Source organism: Rhinopithecus bieti, unplaced genomic scaffold (assembly GCF_001698545.2).
Source record: "Rhinopithecus bieti isolate Rb0 unplaced genomic scaffold, ASM169854v2 scaffold_32835, whole genome shotgun sequence".
In the NCBI taxonomy this organism is placed as follows: Eukaryota; Metazoa; Chordata; class Mammalia; order Primates; family Cercopithecidae; genus Rhinopithecus; species Rhinopithecus bieti.
Genome location: NW_016814117.1, coordinates 1,166,744 through 1,188,771, shown reverse-complemented (window position 1 = coordinate 1,188,771; position 22,028 = coordinate 1,166,744). Strand labels below are relative to the sequence as shown.

At 38.5% G+C, this 22,028-nt stretch overlaps 1 long non-coding RNA gene across 2 annotated transcripts in view; it reads right to left on the bottom strand.

The window, feature by feature from the left end:
• The window catches only part of LOC108513907 (uncharacterized), a 36,471-nt gene that overhangs the window by 10,201 nt on the left and 4,242 nt on the right, over positions 1-22,028 (bottom strand). Inside the window, exons 2-4 of one of the 2 annotated variants that reach the window (XR_001881050.1) lie at positions 18,842-18,981; positions 2,831-3,074; positions 2,130-2,361 (exon numbers count right to left, since the gene is read on the bottom strand). This is a non-coding gene — a long non-coding RNA (uncharacterized LOC108513907). Of the gene's footprint in view, positions 1-2,129; positions 2,428-2,830; positions 3,075-18,841; positions 18,982-22,028 lie in introns of those variants that run through there. The other variant, XR_001881051.1, reaches the window with a different exon arrangement.

The following is a 22,028-nucleotide window of genomic DNA, read 5'->3' as shown; positions in this document are numbered from 1 at the left end:
TCTGATGCTTAAAATATAACTTCTACTTCTTATTTTATTAGCCAAGCAAATGTCTGGCCAAAAGTGAAAAACATGGACTCACAGAAACATCCTAATTCTGGTATTCTGCTTTCTTGTACTATAGCATAAAATAATCTTTTCTTTTCTTTTCTTTTCTTACAGTTTCGCTCTGTCACCCAGGCTGGAGTGCAGTGGCACAATCTTGGCTCACTGCAACCTCCACCTCCCAGGCTCAAGTGATTCTCCTTCCTCCTGAGTAGCTGGGATCACAGGTGCCCACCACTACAGCCCACTAATTCTTTTATTTTTAGTAGGGATGGAGTTTCACCATGTTGGTCAGGCTGGTCTTGAACTTCTGCCTCAAGTGATCCACCCACTTCAGTCTCTCAAAGTGCTGGGATTACAGGCGTGAGCCATGGCACCTGACCTTAATATGTACTTTTTAAAAAACTATATTGAATATTTTAAACTATATTGATTTTATAATAACTATATTGCATTTACAGTAACTGTAACGAATTTTTAACTATATTGAATATTATCAGCTTGAGCAGTGTAAGGGAGAAGGCATGCAGATCAATTATAATCAAAACACATTCATGAATGAAGTTACAGTAGAGGAAAGCAAAAATAGAGTTTCTTTGACATCTTAACAAACATTAATTAATACTCAAAACTACTTTTGCTCAGCTAGATAATATCTTTACACCTCTAGGCCTGAGAAGAGCAATGCATTATGCTTTATACAACATTTTTCACAAGATGAAAATGAAATGCAATAGCAGAACCCAGATGTAAGCCAGAGTTGCCTGTTATGACTACTAATCTTATTTTCCAAAGAAAAGAAGAAATAAACTAAGAAAATTAGTCAAGATTACCCACAACAGACATGTGTAATTCAGTTTTGTTATCCTTAAAGTTTATCTCACTGAGTGTTCTGACCACTTTTGAAAAAATGAATTATTAAGTAATTTCCGTAAGGCGACTTGGTCAGGTTTTCCTCCCACCTCAAGAGCAATAATGCACACAAATGCATCACAGAGTAGGAGGCAATTAAACCTTTAATTGATTTCAATTACTGACAATACTTCAATTAACTTAGGGATTTAGGACTTCTTTCCCCGGCTATCTTTTATTTCCTAGAAAAGTGAGAAAGCAGATGTTTTAAACTTCTTGACCATTTACTTATAAAACATATATTTTAATGTTTTTTTCATTCTATATAATAGTGGTAACTATTATCCACTGTTCTTTTATGAGTAGAAACTGCTGTAATGGACTTACTGATTTTTCATAGTTATTTCTAGAGAAGATTGCTACTTAATTCTGTCAAGACAAAACAAATTTCCTAAAAGGTCTTGAGAAAAGACAATGAAAATAATAAACTAATACTATAAATATTGACCTCTAGACGTAGCTTCAATAATTGTTGAAATGTTCTGACTTTATCTGTGGTTGCCTGGTACGATGACTTTAGAATTAGATAAAATATATTCTTATTTTAAGAACAAAACTGAGATATACTTAGGAACTCCATTAAAAAGTATTTTTATGATGTGCAGAATTCTGTGTCAAAGTTATCAAATGTTAAATAATGATCCACTCAAGGTAGGGTTTACCTTTGAAACAAAAACTTTTCTGTAGACTCATTTGGGCAAGTCTTTATGATTACTGTTACTGACAAATGAAAATTTAAAACAGTTTTTTGTTGTTTGTTTGTTTTCATTTCTTTTTTTGTTTGTTTGAGACAGCATCTTGCTCTGTCCCCCAGGCTGGAGTGCAGTGGCCCAGGCTGGAGTGCAGTGGTATGATCTCAGCTCACTGCCACCTCCGCCTCCCGGGCTCAAGTGATCCCACCTCAGCCTCCCAAGCAGCTTGGACTACAGGCGTGTGTGACCATGTCCAACTGATTTTTGTATTTTTTTGTAGAGGCAGGGTTTCGCCATATTGCCCAGTTGGTCTCAAACTCCTGGGCTCAAGCGCTCCTCCCTCTTCGACCTCCCAAGGTGCTGAGATTACAAGCGTGAGCCACCCCACCTGACCTAAAACAGGATTTTAATCTCAGTTAAAACATACACTGTTTGGGTTGTTTTCTGCTGTGGGTCTCTGACAACACTTTCCAAACTCACTTCAACAGTAACAAGAGGTTGATTGGCTCCAATAACTGAGGTCTGCCGGTGCTGGGGCTTCAGCGTTTCCATGCCACTTTCTCGTGTTCCTTCAGCTGTGTCCTCTACTGGGTTTTGGCTTTGTCTTTAGATGGAATTCCCATCATGGAGACAAGACGGCTCTGGTGTTCCAGACATAATATCCGTGGACCACAACATCCAGGAAGCGATCATTTCTTTTGAGTAGCTTTTTCTAAAGAGAAGCACGGGCCTCCGTGACCAAAGCTCACATCTCATGAGTTTGAACTGAGCCACTTACCCAGGGGGCGGGGCTGCCCTGACGGGCGTGAGCCAATCTCAGTTCCCCACAGGACGTGACGAGGGGCAACGCCCACTCAGACCACAGGCTGCAACGGACCAAGGCAGGCTGGATGCCAAGCAGACAACTGCAGGGGCCACTCCCATTCCTAAACTTCTTTCTCCCTTTTTTCGTTCTCCTTTATTTATGGGTGGTGGGGTTGGGGGATATAATATGAAACCCAAGCATACCAAGAGAAACTAAAAATAATTCTCATAGAGAGAAGCCTGGACATGATGTGAGTCCTGACTTCCCACTTGTGACATTTTACCAAAGACCCAAATACCAAAATTTACTTAATTCTAGATCAAAGTAAATGTGACTTTTCATAGTATTTTCTCCCCATTCTTAAGAGAAACGTTACTGGCAAGACTTTACTGCAACTGGCTCCCGGGCTGCCTCTTATTTGGGAAAAAGCAGCAGGCATGAGGATTCCCATCTCCTTAACAACTTCCTGGGAAAGGCTGCTGCTAGGTGACATCTTGATGTGAGAGTCCAACGGCAAAGAAGCTGCTAAGTGAGCCGGAGCCCAGAGTTAGGTGATATGTCCTTGTCATGAGCACAGAGACAAAGAGGCCTGCTGAGCCAGCAACTCCTCTTCAACGGCACTGGAAAATAGAATAGACATGTTGAAGAATGTTATCTAAACAAATCTGTAAATGAGTTCACAGGGGCAAATCATTTCTGAAATAAAAACAATCAACCGTGCCACTAAACTTTATCACTGAATTTTATATCTCTTAGAGACTGTTAGAAAAGACAACAGCAGTATCTAGGCATCTACTGAAAGATTCTAGTACCCCTCTTGAAACAAAAAGATATTGTATTCTAACCAAAATAATAAATAAATTTAGAAATTTGTCCATAGGAGTACTCATTACCTATTCATGTTACAAATTGTCCTTCAAAACAATAGAATTCACAGTGTTTTCTATTTGGATTCTTTCATTTTTAAGTCTCTTAAAATTGAGTTTCTAATACATTCTGTCAGCTTCACAAAAAAACACATCACACCCAATTAATGAAATTCCTGTCAGTGGTCAAGCAGCAGATCTGTTAGTGCCTAGAGGAAGCCAGAGAAGTAATCCATCTTGATTTAGGCAAAGCTTTAGACTGTCCCATTTGGCATGTACTGGAATAATCTAGGAAAATGTGCTCTCTAGAATTCCACTGACTGCAGAACGGAATCTGTTCATTGATTCATTCATTTAGTCAGTCAGTTGACAAGTGTAACCTGTGTACCTATTGCATGCCAGGCACTGGGCTTGGTGCAGTGGTCTCCAACTTCACCACTCCCAGAAACAAATGGAAGTTGTAAAAGAAGATAGTGAAGGATGGAAAAAATTGGGGGCAGGAGAGAGGGAGGAAGAAACAGAAGAAGAGAATGGAGAAATGACAGGAGAGAAGAAGGAAGAAGAAAAATATATCTATTAATGACCAATTAATGTTGCTGGCCAGGCTTGTTTCCTGGCCAAGCCTTTGTTTAGTGAGAATGAACGGAAGAAAAGGGAGAATGTGGTGGAGGCAAAATGTGAGGGGAAGAAAGACCTACCTTAGAGTCTCTACCACCCCTATTCATTAAGTCTCAGTGCCATTCGTAATTCTCACATCAACCCACCTCCTAGATTCAGTGCCATGCCTCTTAACACTGGTTACCTTATCCCAGATTGCTGGGAAGACAACCCTAGTGCCTTGAAACCATCAGTGATGAAACAGAAGATGTAGTCCTATCTCCTTGAGACATAAATCTGAGCAAATATTCCAGTGATGTCAGCTAGAGTCTCTATTACTGCATATAGTAGTCCTATAGAGTTATTCTTTAATTCATTCACTCACGCGTTGAAGATCTACTATTTTCAGTCAGTTTCAGGCTACTGAAGGCAATGTTGAACAAGACCTCTCCTCTTATGAAACTTACATATTAGCTGGGGGACACATAGAATGCACAAAGAAATTAACAAGAGAATATCAGGTAGTAGATTTTTTTGAGCTATGCAAAGAATGGAAACATGATAACCTGTTTAATAGAATGATTAGGTGGCTAATCTACATTGGGTGTCAGAGTAGGTTTCACAGTTAGGCTAAGTCTACTAAGCAGGTGCACCCAGTGACATTTTTCTTAATGTCTGGAGGAGAAGGAGTCAGAAAATTGCATTCTAAGTGAGAATACAACTTAGGCAAATGCCTTAAGGTGAGAATAAATCTGACTTCTTCAAGAATCTTGTGGAAGACCAGTGTGACTGGAGCACAGACGGTGAGGGGAGAGTGGTGTGAGGTGAGGCCTGAAAGGAGGCCGAGGATGCCTTATGAAGGACATCATGGGATAGGGCAAGGGATTTGAGCTGTACTCCTAGGGTAAGAAGAGAGTATTGCAGTACACCGGCATTGTACGCCTTTAGCATTGTCCGTACATGTGACATGCTAAAGAGGTTTGTGGGCTTTTCTGGGGTCCCAACCACCATATGAAAAATTGTTTCTATGAGAAATGCTTTCTGAATGCCAAACAAAAATTCTCACAATTTATTGAAAGCCTGATCAATTTATTATCAGTGCTGAGATCTTTCTCTAATATGGCTTGGGCATTATTTCAATATTGCTTTACTTTCATTCCTGATGATAAATTTGGAAAATGGAGAACTGCTATTTGAATCTTCCAGGCCTCAGGAAGAAGGTGGCTGGTCATTTACCTCTCTCTTCCAGTGTACAACAAGGCTTACCACTCGCAGAATCCGTTTCAGGATGGTCATTTGTGTTATCTACTACTGAGTCTACAATTCTTAGGCCGTTTAGTTTGTATTTGAAATGTTTTCTGACAAAAAAATTAATTCACAGCATCTTCTCCTTCTTGGTCTTAATTAAACCAACTTTCACTTTGAATTTTCTGTAAGCCTTTTTGACCTAAAAATATTAGAAATAGGCCGGACGTGGTGGCTCCGCCTGTAATCCCAGCACTTTGGGAGGCCAAGACGGGCAGATCACAAGGTCAGGAGATCAAGATACCATCCTGGCCAACACGGTGAAACCTCGTCTCTACTAAAAAAAATACAAAAAATTAGCCAGGCATGGTGGCGGGCGTCTTTAGTCCCAGCTACTCGGGAGGCTGACGCAGGAGAATGGCATGAACCTGGGAGGCAGAGCTTGCAGTGAACCAAGATCGCACCACTGTACTCCAGCCTGGGTGACAGAGCGAGACTCTGTCTCAAAAAAAAAAGAAAAAAAAAAAAATATATATATACATGTAAATATATGTATATATAATAAATAAATCTTTACCATTTTGAAAATTTCATTAGTAAGCAAAATGTGAAATGCAATTATATGTTTAGTTCTTTGTGAAAATTATTCTCTAGGATTCAATTATTTTATTTTGGGATATATATTTCTTCTAGGATAAGAGATTACTTTAGTATATATTATGGGCCACATCAAATAATTTGAAACAAGTTGGAACTTAATAAATATATAAATGTAAAATGGTGTTTTCATTAAGTCAATGACTACCTCATGCACAAAAGACTTCCCTTCAAGCAAGTTACTAAGACAGAAAAGATGATGTTTTTTATTATCATCTTAAATTGAAGCTCACTGTATCCTTACTGTAAATTACTTTCTGTAGGAAGAGATTTTGGGGAGTGTTTTTAAGACCTTAGATAGAGCCCTATAATGGAAACTTACCATGTGAATTTCACAGACTCAAAAATCCAGAGGCTAAATAAATTATCAAGTAATATAATAAAATTAAAATAAATTGTATTTTCCAGTTATGGATACTTATCACACAATATTATCAAAATACTTCTTTTAAAACTTCATTTTATGGAAAAATTCAAACACTTCCAAAAGTAGAAAAAATAGTATCATGAACCCCCCTTTATACACCATCCACTTTCCATAATTATCAGCATTTTGTCCACTTGTTTTAGTAACTCTTCAACTTTTGAGAACATTATTAAGAGTTGAAAATAATTATATGCATAAATTGGTAGTTATTTTGAAGTCAACTACAAGATCACTCTCTTTCCTAACACCATATATCTCTTTATGGTTTTCTACTTTTATCATAATTATTAGATTTTATTTTAATTTTTTAAGAAAAAATATGATCTACAGTGACTTCTTGTCACAGTTTTTCAAAGCATCACATCTTTCACTGCCTTGTGGGAATTCAGTAAAAAATAAGTATTAATGATTTTGGTGTTTCGGAGTCATAGTGCTTAGGTTAGGAAGAGAGCATAATACCTGAAAAGTATTGTAATACTTTTGTAATACTTGTAAATAATACCTGAAAAGGACAAAACAGGAGCTCCTTTATTGCTTGACGATAATTGTTGAGTTTTAGCCTTGACGGCGTTAATGACAGGAGAGCAATCTCACGATATGAGTATCAATGTAAAATAAAGTAATCTTTTGTGCTTTTGCCTAATGAATAATCTTAGATTTGTTTCCCATACAGTAGAATCCAGTTTAATAAATCTTCACCTCTGCAGCCATTATTTTATTTAGGGTTTCTGTTATTTCCCCCTTGCAGTTCTGTGATTCACTCTCCTAACATCAGCACACTTTTGCATACTGTCTACCTTCAGTAGGGGAAAATATTTATAAAACTCAATTTTAAACATATTGAAATCCTGCAGAGGTTCCTCGTTGACTTCACGGTAACAGCCATCACTTTAGCATGACTTAGATGAGCACATCAAATCTGACTCCAATTTCTCTGTCTGCCATCATAATATGTTGAACTTGCTGCATGAACTGCAATGACTGTCCAGAATGCCCCTTTCGGGTGAAAACTAACTACACCGTCTATTTATTCTTCAGATATTCCTTCATTTAGGGGCCCTGAGTCGTCATCTGTATGAAGTGCTCCTTCTCTGCTCTCACAAGACTGAGCAGGTTATGTTTGTTTGTTTGTTTGTTTGTTTGTTTTTTGAGACAGAGTCTTGCTCTGTCACCAGGCTAGAGTGCAGTGGCGCGATCTCGGCTCACTGCAACCTCTGCTTCCAGGGTTCAAGCGATTCTCCTGCCTCAGCCTCCTGAGTAGCTGGGACTACAGGCATGCACCACCATACCTGACTACTTTTTTGTATTTTCAGTAGAGATGGGGTTTCACCATGTTGGGCAGGATGGTCTCGATCTCTTGACCTCGTGATCCACCCACCTCAGCCTCCCAAAGTTCTGGAATTACAGGTGTGAACCACTGCGCCCAGCTCTGAGCAGGTTATGTTTTAAATGTCCATTGACATCACCCTTCCCAACTACACAAAATACTCCCTGAGGCCGGGGATGGTGTTGTACTCATCTTTACATCCTCAGTGTGTTTCCCATTGCTCTGCATGTACTAAATATCCAATAAAGAGTTGTTTAATAAATGGCTGAAGTAATGAATGAAAGATGCACAATTCTGCTTTTATTTAGTAAAAGCATTTTACCAAAAGGAAAATGGAAAAGTCATCACTTGGAGTGTATTTTCTGCCATAAAAGTTATGGTAGCAAGTTACTTCTAGGCAAGTATAGGATTCTAGATCTATTTCTTAAATATATCTATTCCAGATCTATAATCTCAAAATAGTATTATTCATTGATATCAGCTCCATGTTAACAATGTACCCCATCAAGATTTCAGTAGAACGTGTGAGTTTAATAAAAGTCCTCTGCTCTCTCATATCACATGGGTTGGCGAGACACAACCCAGATAGCTGTAGGTTCCCTAAGAGAGCTCCAAGGAAACAACAATGAATAAGAAGAAGCTGAGTCTATTTTTTCCCTCAAGAAAACAAGCACGCTTTTCCCAGCAACTGATAGACATAAGTTACTTAGGTTTCTCAGGGGATTTATTGAGTTATGTTATGAGTATGTATCATTGCAAATTTAAACCATGTGTATTTTTATACACTGTCTCAAGTCCTTTCAGAAACAGATAGGAGCATAAATTTAAAATAAATAAAAGTACAACTTAATCTATATATAACTACAGAATTGCTGGAACATGTTACATGATATGTTGGTATACTTGTTTCATATTTGTAAGACTAAATTTATCCGTGTTATTACCTGCAGTATGGCTATACTGCTTTGCTTTATCCCTAAGAGATTTTAAGCTTAGTACTTTAAACAGAAAATGTGACTGCATCGTTTAAATTGCTCTGATCTTAACCCAATGCAATGCATAACAAAAAAAGAGTTGAAAAACTGTACTCTTTTTAAGAACCAAGGGAATATGTAATTCTTTCAAATACATTTAAGAATAGTTTGTCTTGAATGTTGTAATTCAAGCTGCAATTTATGCTTATTTTCAGAGCTTTGCTATAATTTTCTTTCTTATATGCCTTGTACAAAAAAAAAAAAAAAAAAAGGTTTGCATCCGTCTGTAACAATGCGTGTTTATAATAAGGCTATGAAAGAACTTTCAAATTTAAAGTACACAATATTTTTTAAAGTTCTCTAATCTTTGTTTTTTGTTTCGCTGTGTTTTGTTTTTGTTTGGAGACAGGGTCCTAACTCCTTTGCCCAGGCTGGAGGGCAGTAGTGTAACCACAGCTCACTGCAGCAACAACCTCACTAGCTGAAGCGATCCTCCCACCTCAGTCTCCAGAGTGGCTGGGACTACCAACGTAGGCCACCACGCCCAGCTAAGTTTTTGTACTTCTTGTAGAGAAGAAGTTTTGCTATGTTGCCCAGGCTACTCTAGAACTCCTGGGCTCAAGCTATCCTCCTACCCTGGCCTCCCAAAATGCTGGGATTACAGGCATGAGCCACCGCACTTGGCCTTCATTCTCCAATCTTAGTCTAAGAATAATAGGAAAAATTATATGATTCAGATTCAGATTCCATAAACATTTATTGAAAAGCTACTACAGGCTGGGCACAGTGGCTCATGCGTGTAATCCCAGCACTTTGGGAAGCCGAGGTACAAGGATCACCTGAGCCTGGGAGATTGAGGCTGCAGTAAGCCATGATCCCGCCACTGCACTCTGGCCTGGGTGAAAGAGTAAGAATCTGTCTCAAAAAAAAAAAAAAAAAAAAAAAAAAGCTACTACATGCCAGCCACTGCACCAAGTTCTTTTTTTGGTATCTCATTTGCTCTTCATAACAATGTGGTGAGGAAGGTATTATTATCATCTCTATTTTACAGATGGGCAATTGAGACTCAATGGGGTAAGATGCTTACTATCGCACAGGAAGAATGGAAAGTGCCCAGGAAACAGTCCAGCGCACAGCAGGCATCAGTAAATGCTTGCTGGACCTGAAAATACAACGCCTTTTAAGACAAATTTGCTGCTTTTCAGCACTCTTAGATCCTATCACAGTGGGTGAGTAAACATGAGGTCTGGCAATCATTTTGGCTTTTGTGGACTTATTTTATATGTGTTTTCTTTTATCTGGACAGGTTATTAAACTGTCTGCCAAATGTTTTACACTATTTAAACATGTTCAAAGTCACCCTTTTCAAATTATATTTCATTATTAACCCACTACATTTCTCTGCCTTGTTGTTTTATAAAGGTGTCTAAGAAATTGAAGTAAAGTACTTTGAGTTTATTTTGATAAATCTGGGAAAACATCCCCTTATGTTCAATCAATGCTTATATGTTCTAACATTACAGTTTGGACATGAAAATGGCAAATTGCTTTAAGATCAACCTTTACTTTTTACTAATTTCTTGTCCCCTCAGCACATGCCACAGTGCCTGGTACATCATAAATATTCAATGCGTTTATCTGTCAGATAAGTAAAATGATGAAAGAACAATTCTTACGTTGAATGCCACCTACATATAAAACAAGTAAATCTTTCCTGAAATGTTTGTTTTGGTTGCATTCAATCTGGCTATTTAAAGACAATGTTCAAACTCTGCCACTTACTAGCTGTGGGAACTTGGTCAAATCATAGAAAGAGGCTAAGCCCCAATTTTCTACTCTTTAAAATGGGGACAATAAACTCTATTTGCAGAATAAATTATGAAACTTGATGGAAGGTAGTTTTGAAGTTTGTACCTGTTGTGGATTGAATTATACACTCCCCCCAAAAATCGTATGTTGAAGTCCTAACCTAGATTACCTCAAAATGTGACCTCACTCAGAGATAGGATCTTTACAGAGGTAATGAAGTTAAAATGAGACTAATATAGTGGGCCCTAATCCAAAGTGCCTCGTATCCTTATTCAAAGGGAAGTTTGGAAACAGGCACACACACACACCCACATACACACACACAAACACACACACAGGGAGAATGCCATGTGAACATGAAGGCAGAGATTGGAGTGATGCCTCTAGATGCCAAAGAATATCAAAGATCACCCCAAAACCACTAACAGTTAGGGAAGAGGCATTAAACAGATTCTTCCTCACAGCCTCAAGAACAAATCAACTCTCCTGACACTGGATCTTGGACTCCTAGGCTCCAGAATTGTGAGACAATAAGTTTCTGTTGTTTAAGCCACTTAGTTTGTCATGTTTTGTTATAGAAGCTCTAGGCAAGTAATACAATGTCTGACTGTGATTATTTCCTCAGTTAAGAAGTTATAATCGCCAGCTGCAGTGGCTCATGCCTGTAATCCCAGCACTTTGGGAGGCCGAAGCAGGCAGATCACTTGAGGTCACGAGTTCGAGATCAGCCTGGCCAACATGGTGAAACCCCGTCTCTACTAAAAATACAAAAATTAGCTGGGTGTGGTGGCGGGCACCAGAAAGCCCAGCTACTGGGGAGGTTGAGGCAGGAGAATCACTTGAACCCGGGAGGCGGAGGTTGTGGTCAGCTGAGATCGTGCCATGGCACTACAGCCTAAGAGATAGAGTGAGACTCAGTCTCAAAGAAAAGAAGAAGTTAAAAATCATCTTCTGGGAGGAAGGAGTTGGCATAGAGCTGAAAGCTTGAGAAGAGACTCATTCTACCTGTAGTTACTGGACATCTCCCATGTGTCAGCTATTATGCTTTGTCACCAGAGCTATAACTGTGGCTAAGAGTCATGGCTACTACCCTCACAGAGCTGAATGCCCAGCAAAGGTTTGAAAGTGCTACGGTGGAGAACAGGTAAAGGAGGCAACTTGGGTTGAGTAAACTAATTGTCAAACCAAGTTCAAACTGTTGATAGGCACAGCCTTTTATGACTTAGATTTTACCTGCTTCTTTGACTTCATTTTCAACCTTCAATTGACTCCTTCCCCATCACTCCACATATTGTGTACATATGTGCTTGTGCACATGTGCGTGTGTGCACACACATACACACACACAGAGGTTATGCTGCCACCACACTCACTTACATGTCCCAAAACTCCAGTATTTTTTGTCTTTCACCTTTGCACATTCTCTTCTCTCTGCCTGAAAGTCCCCTCTCCTCCTTTTATTTACTTGGCAGGTTACCAAGTTTTCCTGTATTCTATTCCTGCATTATCCTCACATTTTAAATTTTCTGACCAGAGCCTGAGTTAGAGGTGTCTCCTCTGCTTCCACAACACCAGACACTCATTATTATACTGGATAGCAATTGGCTGTTGGTTTGTTTGAAACCAGAGGCTGAACGTTTTTCATCTCTCTCCTTCATGCTAAACACAGTACCCGGCACAACATAGATATGCAATGCACGTTTCTTGAATCAAATGAATAATTAATTAATGTAGAAAAATGTCATACGCAAAGATATTCAGTAACCCATACACACGTGGCAAAATACCCCTAGGGCTGATTTTTGGTATCATAGGCACCTGTTCCCTGATCCTATCTCACTCTGTCCTGCAGGCTTCTGCACCCGCCCTCCACATTCTCATCCACTACAAAGGTACCTCTCACCATTAGCCCAGCTTGCCATCAGGTGCTGAATGTGTGTCTCCACCCTTCACCATTCACTAGGAAAGCCTCTGGAATGCTAGCATTTATCTTTTGAAAAGTTGCCAAGCACAACAGTAAAGCTGTGTGGTATTTTTCAACTGTGCAACTTTAACATGTCTCAAGGAGGCTCTGAAAAAGTCGTAAAGTACTAAGTCCCTTCTTAGTGATATTTCAATCCCTTTGGAAATAAGTAAATGTGTAAAATTAAGAGGAAAATAAAATCTGTTGAAAGATTTCAATTGTTTTCTTTATTTTTAAAAATTTATTTTATTTTACTTTTAATTGACAAATAATAATTATAGATATGTATGATTATAATGTGATTGTTTTGATATATGTGTATATTGTACCACCACATATCTTCAGTGGTAGATGTAAACAAGTACTTCCTAAAACAGTCATGCAAGAATTAAGAACCGTAAATCCTAATTTTTTACTCTGCCTCTGCATTGGATTGTGACTTGGCTTTAATCTCTTGCATTTAGAAAATTTAGATTTTCTCCTATTTATAAAATAATTCAGGTATTTCTACAATGCATGTTCACCTCTGCAAAATTGGACACTAAAAATAAGAGAGCTTATGGAAAGAATAGAATTGGGGCAAATTCCTCGTAAGCTATGGAATTTTGCAACCAAGAAACTAATGTGAATAATTAACACTCCTAATAGAAATACCAGCATTGTTAAATCTTTCTTTGTATTTACGTCCAATCAGTTAATCTTCACAGTTTTAACTCCTAGTTCTGGTAATTTCCCTTTGAAGGAGAGATCCTAGAGGACATTCTCCTCTAGTAGATTATTTAACAAACATTAGAAATCTTATCCAGAGTGTAACTTTTTTTTTAATAAAAGGGAAATGTCATTCATTGAAGCTTTGTTATCTGCACTAACAGTTTACCCAAGAAGCTGGGCATAGTAGAAAGTCTAGCAATTCTTGATGCCACTAACCTAGTCTCCACCTGCAGTTCTGCAGATTTCCAGAGTTAATTTTCAGGTCTTTTTCACAGATTGTTAAGGCTCTTTCTTTAGTTGTAAGAAAGCCTACTCTGACCATTTTAAAACACTAACCTGCTGGAAAAAAAATTATACATAAACTAAGACGCTACTACTGTGTTATGAAGACATTATTCTCCTATTATCTCCTATTCGCACGAGGGAAACAGTATCAATGAAACAGCTTTAAAGTAGAGCAGATTGTAGTTCTAAATACTTATTTAGTTTATGAACAAAATAATTAACATGGTTTAATAAAGATCATGTCAGAAAACTCTTTAAATTCCATGAGACAAATCTACTATGTAGCCATCAGTATTTCTTTGGAACCTCACAAATAACAATTGCTACAATCACTTCCACTTTCACATTTAAAGGAAATGTATTTTTAGCTAGGGCAACTCCTACCCTGGCTACCTTCCCAGAAAGTTGTGTGTTAAATATATTGAGGCAAAAACAATGAAGACTTGCTCAATTTTTGCTGTGGAAGTTCTTTTGGGCTTTTCCAACAGATACCTTACTGACCAAATGATTTGGAAGACACAGTTCTAAGTTCTGCAGCTCAAAATGCTTCCATTGTAGTCCATCAGTTTATTTCCCTCTCGAATAAGGACATTTAAGTAGCTTTGGAAAGGAACTGTGCTGAATCTGGCATAAATATAAGTCATCTCTTTCTAAGCCTACCAGCTTGACTCAAAAACAGTTGAAATATAAGCAAGAATGATACTGGAGTGCATTGGTACAAAATAAAAAGAAGTGCTTTATTACAGCAGGGACACTTTTAATTTTGCATTTTAGTCTGAAACTAGGTTATGCTCCTGGAAATTGGATGATAAATTTATGTAGTATTCTTCTGTGAGGGTACTGTTTCAGAATAGGTATTTAGCATTTTTATCCTTCTGTATTGATCCTAGGTGAGTTCCTATAATATTAGCTATATGTACTCACACTTCATCTACTCATAGAGTTACAGATGTGCAGAATGTTAGAACAGATTGGATCTTAGAAGTCAGTTCGATCATCTGTAGCTTCCTTTCATAGGCCACAACATTGAAAGTCACATGGAAGAAATGAATGGTGGGATATTATAATATTTCTTACAATATTTTCTTGGTTTTTTGAGGGGTAAGTATGGGAAGAAATTATGATCAGCTGGCAGAAAGGAGAGTGATAATGTGTGGTTTTCTGGTGTGTATATTAAAGCTTATGAATAAAACTACTAGGTATAAGAGCTTACCCAACACACAGTGAACCTCAAGGGAGACGGTTGCCCATCTGGTTTCAATTTGATTAAGTATATGTTCTATTTGATGCTTATTATGTGGGAGACACTGAGCTAGGTGGTTGGCATACAAAGACAAGCAAGAGAGGCAAACATAATAACACTTTCTTGAAATTAGTCTTAACTTACTTTGAGACCCAGTTCTACCACCTATTAATTTATTATTAGCTTATTATTAATCTTGGGCAAATCACTTAACCCCTTAGATTTTCAGTTTTATTTATCTGCAAAACTAAGATCCAGTTTGTAAAGTTTGGTTTAAGGAATTAAATATCTCATATGCAGTCGCTTAGCACAGTGCCGGGTATCCAAGATGTATTTGTCTCCCCCAGATCTAGAGCGAGAAGCCTTAACTTTAACGTACTCATAATCCAATAGAGACATGAGTAGTGCCTTACCAATGCTGAAGAACAGACATACAATGAATATACGGGAGCACATAACGAAAAGACCGTGTTTCTGATGGAGAAGGATTAAATGTTGGAGAATAATAAAGGAGTGTTAGGGAAAGAAACCAAGGAATTTCTGATATGGAAATAGGCAGGAGATGGAAATATTTGGGACAGATTCAACACTGATGGAATAAATGTTGAGGCAAGACATAGACTATTTATACATAGTACATCTCCTTTGTTGAAAATTGGAAACTTTTAGATTAATAGAGAACAAAGAATCATGATTTGTATTATTTCATTTATGCTGATTTCATTCATTCTTTTCACAAATAGCTTCTATGTGTTAACCACTAAACTAGGCACTGGGTATCCAGAGGTAAGCAAAAGAAGACAGTTCTTATTTTCCTGTAACTTAGGGTACTTAGAAGGACAAAGAGATCACTGAATTGATAAGTGCTGATAAAATGCAAAGTGCTGTGAAGGAAATGAAGATGCTGTTATGGCACCCTTGGCAGAACAAAAGGGTTTAGATAAAAGATGCGGGAATACCTTCCTAAGCAATGATGAATCCTAAAGAGAAAGAAGTAGCTAGCTACACTCAACCAGGGAAAAAAAATCCAGGCAGAGAGACCAGCAGGAGAGATTTAACTGAAAGAAAGAACTGAAAATATGTGTTGGTTCTAGAATATGTACACTGTGTGGCTGATAACTTCAGCACAATGCCTGGAATGTGCTAGATTCTCAACCCTTGTTGACTGACTGACTGACTGACTGACTGAATGAATGAATGAATGAATGAATTCTAAAAAGACTGATTAGTTAACAAAGCTGTTGGGCAGGAAAATGACATAGTCAGATTAATACTTTAGGAAAAGCAGTTCTGCAGCCATCACCATTTAAGATAATTTTGCAATAGCACAAGATTAGAAAGACTGAGAATATATCTAGGACAGTGTTTGTGAGAGACCAGGAGTGAAATGGTTGGGATGGTAATGACAAATAACTTGATATTCCTACCAATGAAAGGCTAGCTCGGCCATGGTGATAGTGGTAGATCATGGAGCTCCTATGTGTGTTACTTCAGGCCCTAAATTTTATCTTGTGGAAAACAGAAAGGTTTTGAAGAGTTTTTAAGCAGGGGTGTAACTGGTTGCAGTTGCATTTTAGATAGGGCATTCTGTGACAGTATGGAAGATAAATTTGAAAGCTCCTCAGATGAAAGGGGGGTTGAAGGCTATTGTAACATTCCTGTGAGAAATAATGAATAAATTAGATTAGTGGGAAGTAAGCAAATGTAGGAGGCTATTGTAATATTCCAGGTGAGAGAAACAATGAGTAAATGAAAGAAAGCCGTATATGAGACAGAAAGAGCATTGACTCAAACTACTTTGGAAGCAGAATACTTATTTTATTTTATTTTTGCGATGGTGTCTCACTCTGTTGCCCAGGCTGGAGTGCAGTGGTGTGATCTCGGCTCACTGCATCCTCTGCCTCCCAGGTTCAAGCAATTCTCCTGCCTCAGCCTCCTGAGTAGCTGGGATTACAGGCACCTGCCATCATGCCTGGCTAATTTTTTTATTTTTAGTAGAGACGGGGTTTCACCATGTGGGCCAGGTTGGTCTTCAACTCCTGACCTCAGGTGATCCACCTGCCTCAGCCTCCCAAAGTGCTGGGATTACAGGCATGAGCCACCGTGCCTGGCAGAATATTCATTTTAGTGCTTAATTGGGTGTGCAGGGAGGAAGGAGTAGGAGGAGTTCAGGGTGATTCACAAGTGTTTGACTGCAGTGATTGTGCCATTAAATGAGCAAGAAAACTAGGAGGAAGACCTGGTCAGGATAGGAAAAGGTCATGGGAGTGAGAGTGAGACGTAAAGTCTGAGGATCCTGTGGTACATCCAAGCGAAGATGCTCATTAAGCATTTGGATATTCAAGTTTATATCCCAGATGTGAGGGCAAAGCTACAAAGATAGGTGAATGGATAGAGAGATAGATACATAGATAGGTAAATACCTAGATATAGAGGATAGATACTTACATATAATGGATGATAGATAGAGTCATCTTAATATGAGAGTTGCTTAAACAGTGTGAATCACCCAGAAAGACCTGTTGAATGGAAGAGCAATGGGTAAGAACAGAACCTGGAGAAGAAATAGCTTGAGAGGGCAGGGTTAAAGGCCCATGTATGATAGTAAGAAGGAACGAGAAAAGAAATCAGAAGATGACCAGGGGAGACATTTTTTATGATAAACAAGAAAGTTAAGAACTTTTATTTAAAAAAAAAGATGAACAATACCATCAAATGCTACAAAGTGGTCAAGTAAGATGAGGGTTGAAGACAATCCAGACATATTTGCAAGAATAAGGACTGAACATTGTGGAGATTATGGCCAGAGTAGGATACTGGAATTGAAGATTTTGAATAGAAATTAGTTTACTTGGTGACCAAGTCCCAGGTGAAAATATGACAATATGTGTGACTGAGGCAGAGGGGCAGTCAAGATCCTTAGAGATGAGGAAATCAGGGGACTGTGCAGGTCAGGATTTCAGACAGGACATCCACGTGACCACTGAGGTCATCGATATGTTGGCAGGATACGAGGTACAAAAAAAGATGATTTTCCCCATCCTTTATGTTTGAGAAGTGAGTAGGAGACCAACTGAGGAATTTATACTAAAGACAATGAGGTTTTACACAGAGAAAAAGAAGTGATTGAGTTTTCTTAAATCAAGTATAGTCTAAAGATGCCTCCTTGCATATTTTAAGTTTGGCCTAAAGATTTCTCTGTACATCGTGGACTATAACCTAAATGGAGTTGTATACAGACTGTACTCTACTCCTGTGCCAATCACCAAGTTTTGGCCAAAGGTGCCCAACCATTCAAACCATGTCCAAATAAGGCAAATGCTGAGCTGTAACCAACCTGGCTGTTTCTGTACCTCACTTTCATTTTCTGTGCATCACTTTTCTTTTTCTGTCCATAAATCTTCCACCACCTGGCGGCACTGGAGTCTCTGACCCTACTGTGGCTCAGGAGGCTGCCTGATCTGTGACTCATTCTTTGCTCAGTTAAACTCTCTTAAATTTAATTTGGCTAAAGTTTTTCTATTTACAATTTTGATGCAAGAACTGGGATATAAGAGATTATTGACTCCACTTTATAATCTCAAAGTTCATGAGGCCCTCATGATATATGAGTTCAGGATTGTACTGAAAAGGAAAAATGAAAAATTGGTCATAAATAGGAGGCACAGAACAACATAGGTTGAGATCAGAGAGAAGTCAAATGGTTTACATTTCAGGACAGCAAGAATTAGTGAGGACAAAAAATTAAACCATGGTCCCCACCCTCATGGAATGTATACTATTGTGGATAGATGTATCAAAGACTCGATACATGTAAGGTAAGATGCATGCCACATAAGGGGTAGGAAGGAAGTGAACACAGGATGAGAAAGCAGGTTATAGGAGGGGTTGGTCTGCTTAGCGAGGAGAGGCTTCCTGAGAAGCAATAATTATGCTGGATTCTGAAGGAGCTGGTGGTCTGGGGAGAGGGCACGCAAAGGGGAGTGGGGGGACTGGGGTAAGAGGACAGTGTGTGCAAAAGGACAGTGTGGTAGGAGGACCAGGAGCATCCCATGTCGGGTGGGGTGCACAGCACAGTGAGCATGTGCCATGGAGAGAAAAGCTGGAGCTAATCATGTCAGGCCTTAGCAGCTTCCAGGAAGGGTGGTCTTTATTTAAGGGCATGTTTTGTCCCTGTGACAAGAATCCCCAAACTATCCCTCTAAGGCAGATGGGGAGACCCAAACACATCCTATTTGTTCTGACTGACAAATCAGTTGGTGAGCACGGAGAAAAAAATTTACCCTTTGCTCCAGTGAAGGCTGTTGTCATGCTCACAGTTGACATTTACTTCTTCAAAAGGATTATAACATCTTGGAAATCTTACACAGTTGGTTCTTGGTATCCACAGGTCCCACATTGGTGGATTCAGTCAACCACAAATCTAAAATATTTTTTAAAAGCAATAAATAATTAATAAAAAAAAGAAATAAAATACAATACAATATAACCACTATTTACATAGCATTTACATTGGATTAGGTATTACAAATAATCTAGAGATGATTTAAAGAATATGGAAGGATATGCATAGGTTATGTGAAAATACTACACCATTTTATTTAAGGGATGTGAGCATCCAAGGATTTTAGCATTTGCTGGAGTAGTCCAGGAACCATTCTCTGCTCTGTCAATATCAACTGTACTTGTGAACAAAGTAGGCAGGTTAAAGTGTCACGTGAGCCCATCCTCCCCCATGCTGCTTCCTGTCTCTCTCCCCTCCATAGGTAAAACAACCTCTTTTGCTAGGACAGTGGTGGAGGGAGAAATGAATTAGAAGATGACAGAGATGTAAGATGCCTTTTGATAGAACAGTTTCAAGAATATTGTGTGCATAAAAATCAAATTGCTGTAGGTAAACAAGGAAGTAAAAGTATTTAGCTAGATAGCTATTTCAAAAAATGTCAAGAGAATGAGAGGGAGAGAGATGAAAATGAACCCTGAAGAGAAATGAGGTTAAAGGAAACATACTTGTTCACATTGCCTTTTGCAACAACTCTGAAGAAAAAAGTTCAAACATTCACAAAAGTAGAAACAATAGTAAAATGAACCATGTAATTTACTCAGACTAAACAATGATCAACAATCACATTGCTACTTTTGCAACATTTTTCTTTTCTCCTGCTCTTTGTGAAACTCCCTTTGCAAAATTACGACAGGTAGAGAAATTTGACATGGCTGACTCCATCTTGTTTGTTGCTTCACAGGCCGGCTGTTGTCACTCCTTCCTGGATGTATGCCAAGCTAACTTTGGGGAAATTTTAGTTTACAGTTTAAATGATAATAGGCCTTCCCCAAAACTAAACTACCTTTGTAAAACTAATGAAAGGTCACAAAGTTATGAGGATGAGAGGATCCTGAACTCTACTACAATGTAGGCACAGTTAAACAATCACCAGTCATAATTCTGGAGGTCCCAAACTTGTGTCTTCCTCAATAACTCCTTCAGATAGTATCACTACTGTAGAACCTAAGACTGGCTTTTTGAGATGTCTTCTCAGGTTTTTGCATTTCTGACAACCAAATGGCTCCATTGGGACTCACCAACTGGTCCTGTGGCCCAACCCAGGAACCAACTCAGCACAATTGAACAGCTTCAACTCCCTATGATTTCATCTCCTACCCAACCAATTCCTGGCTCCCTACCCACCAAACTATCTTTGAAAAATCTCTAACCTCTGAGCCTTTGGCAAGATTGATTTGAGTAATAATTCCATCTCCCACAAGGTATGGTCAGGCTCCTGTCCATTAAACTCCTTCTTTACTGCAATGCCATGGTCTTTGTGAATTGATCTCATTTGTGCAGCAGGCAGGAAGAACCCACCAGGAAATTACACCTTTTCCCTAAGTATTTTATGGCAAATCCCAGACATCATGAAATTTAATGTAGTCTTCCTATTCTTACCTATGCTTCACTAAAAATGTATTTTTTCTTTTATGAATATAAAGCTATTGTTATATACAACCAAATTACCAATAATTCCTTGTCACAACCGATACTCAATTCATATTCAAAATTCTTTCATTGTCTCAAAAAATATCCTTCACAATGAGCTTATTGGAATCAAGATTCAAACATGTTCTAAGTATTATATTGGATTGCTATGTCTTTTTTAAGTCTTCTGCCATCTAAAGTAGCCCCTCTTTGTTACTTTTTTTTTTTCATGCTTTGGATTACCTGATAAAACCAGTCAGTTTTTCTACCTCCATATTTTTTATAAATAAAAGTTAGCTTTAAATCCACCCTTCATGGGTGGATTTCATTGGTTTGTTTGTTTTAGTGATGAGGAGGGCTTAAATATGTCAGACAGAGTGAAATTAAAAGTTGAAGATAGAAGGGGAGGCAAAATAATTTTAGTGCAAAATGATGAAGAGGTGGAACATAAAAGTTAACTTTGGACTGAAATCAAAATTTTCTTTTTCGGAAACAAGAGACAGAGGTAAAAATGAATAAATACATTGGTAAATTTTGAAATGGTAACAGATGTGATAGTCAAAATATTGATTAATAAGCATAATAGTGATAGTCAAAAATCAGCTTGGAAATGAATTGAATTATACAAATCAAGTCTAATGCAGACTGGTCGTGGTTATGAAACAGCGTGCTGGCAACTTCACAGCATCCAGCTAGTTCCAAGAGATTTGGGAGGCCTGCCAGTTCCTACACACAAGTCCCTTGTAGACTAAAAGACGTAGAACATTCCTCTTGTGGGCCCCTCTCGCCTCTCCACACCAGAATGCCTGCCATGTTTGACATGGACATCAATCATATGAAACAGATTGTTGCAAACAAACCATGTATGTAAGGGTATTGGTTCACATCAGGTACATATCCGCTCTCAGTGATGAGAAGGAACATTGATATTTGTGCCTAATGGCCTTTATTTTCTCACTGAAGTATCCAGTAAAGTTACTGGATAAAAGGGAAAGTTAGGGTATGGTGAGAATTTTTACAGGTAGATATTTGGGGTAACTGTAGTAGTGAATGCGAAAGTACGTTAGCCAAGGATGAAGTAAAGAGTTTCTGTCAAAATCAAGGACTCAGAGGGAATAATTCAGTTCTGGGTCCTGAAGGTACTTGGTTGACCGGTTATAGAGACAAAGCAAGTGGAGTTATTAACATTGGTGAAAAGATATCCAGGAATCAACAAAAACAATATGACTTGCATATATACAAATCTTACTGGTGTTGTTTTTTTAAATTAGTAACTGAGGAGAAAAGACAAAGCAAAAATGGTTAAATATTAACAAGTGTTAGGGCCTGGCACAGTGGCTCACGCTTGTCATTCTAGCACTTTGGGAGGCAGAGGCAGGGGGATCGCTCCATCACTCCAGCTCAGGAGTTTCAGACCAGCTTGGGCAACATGGCAAAACCCTGTCTCTACAAAAAATACAAAAATTAGCCAGATGTGGTGGCACATGCTTGTAGTC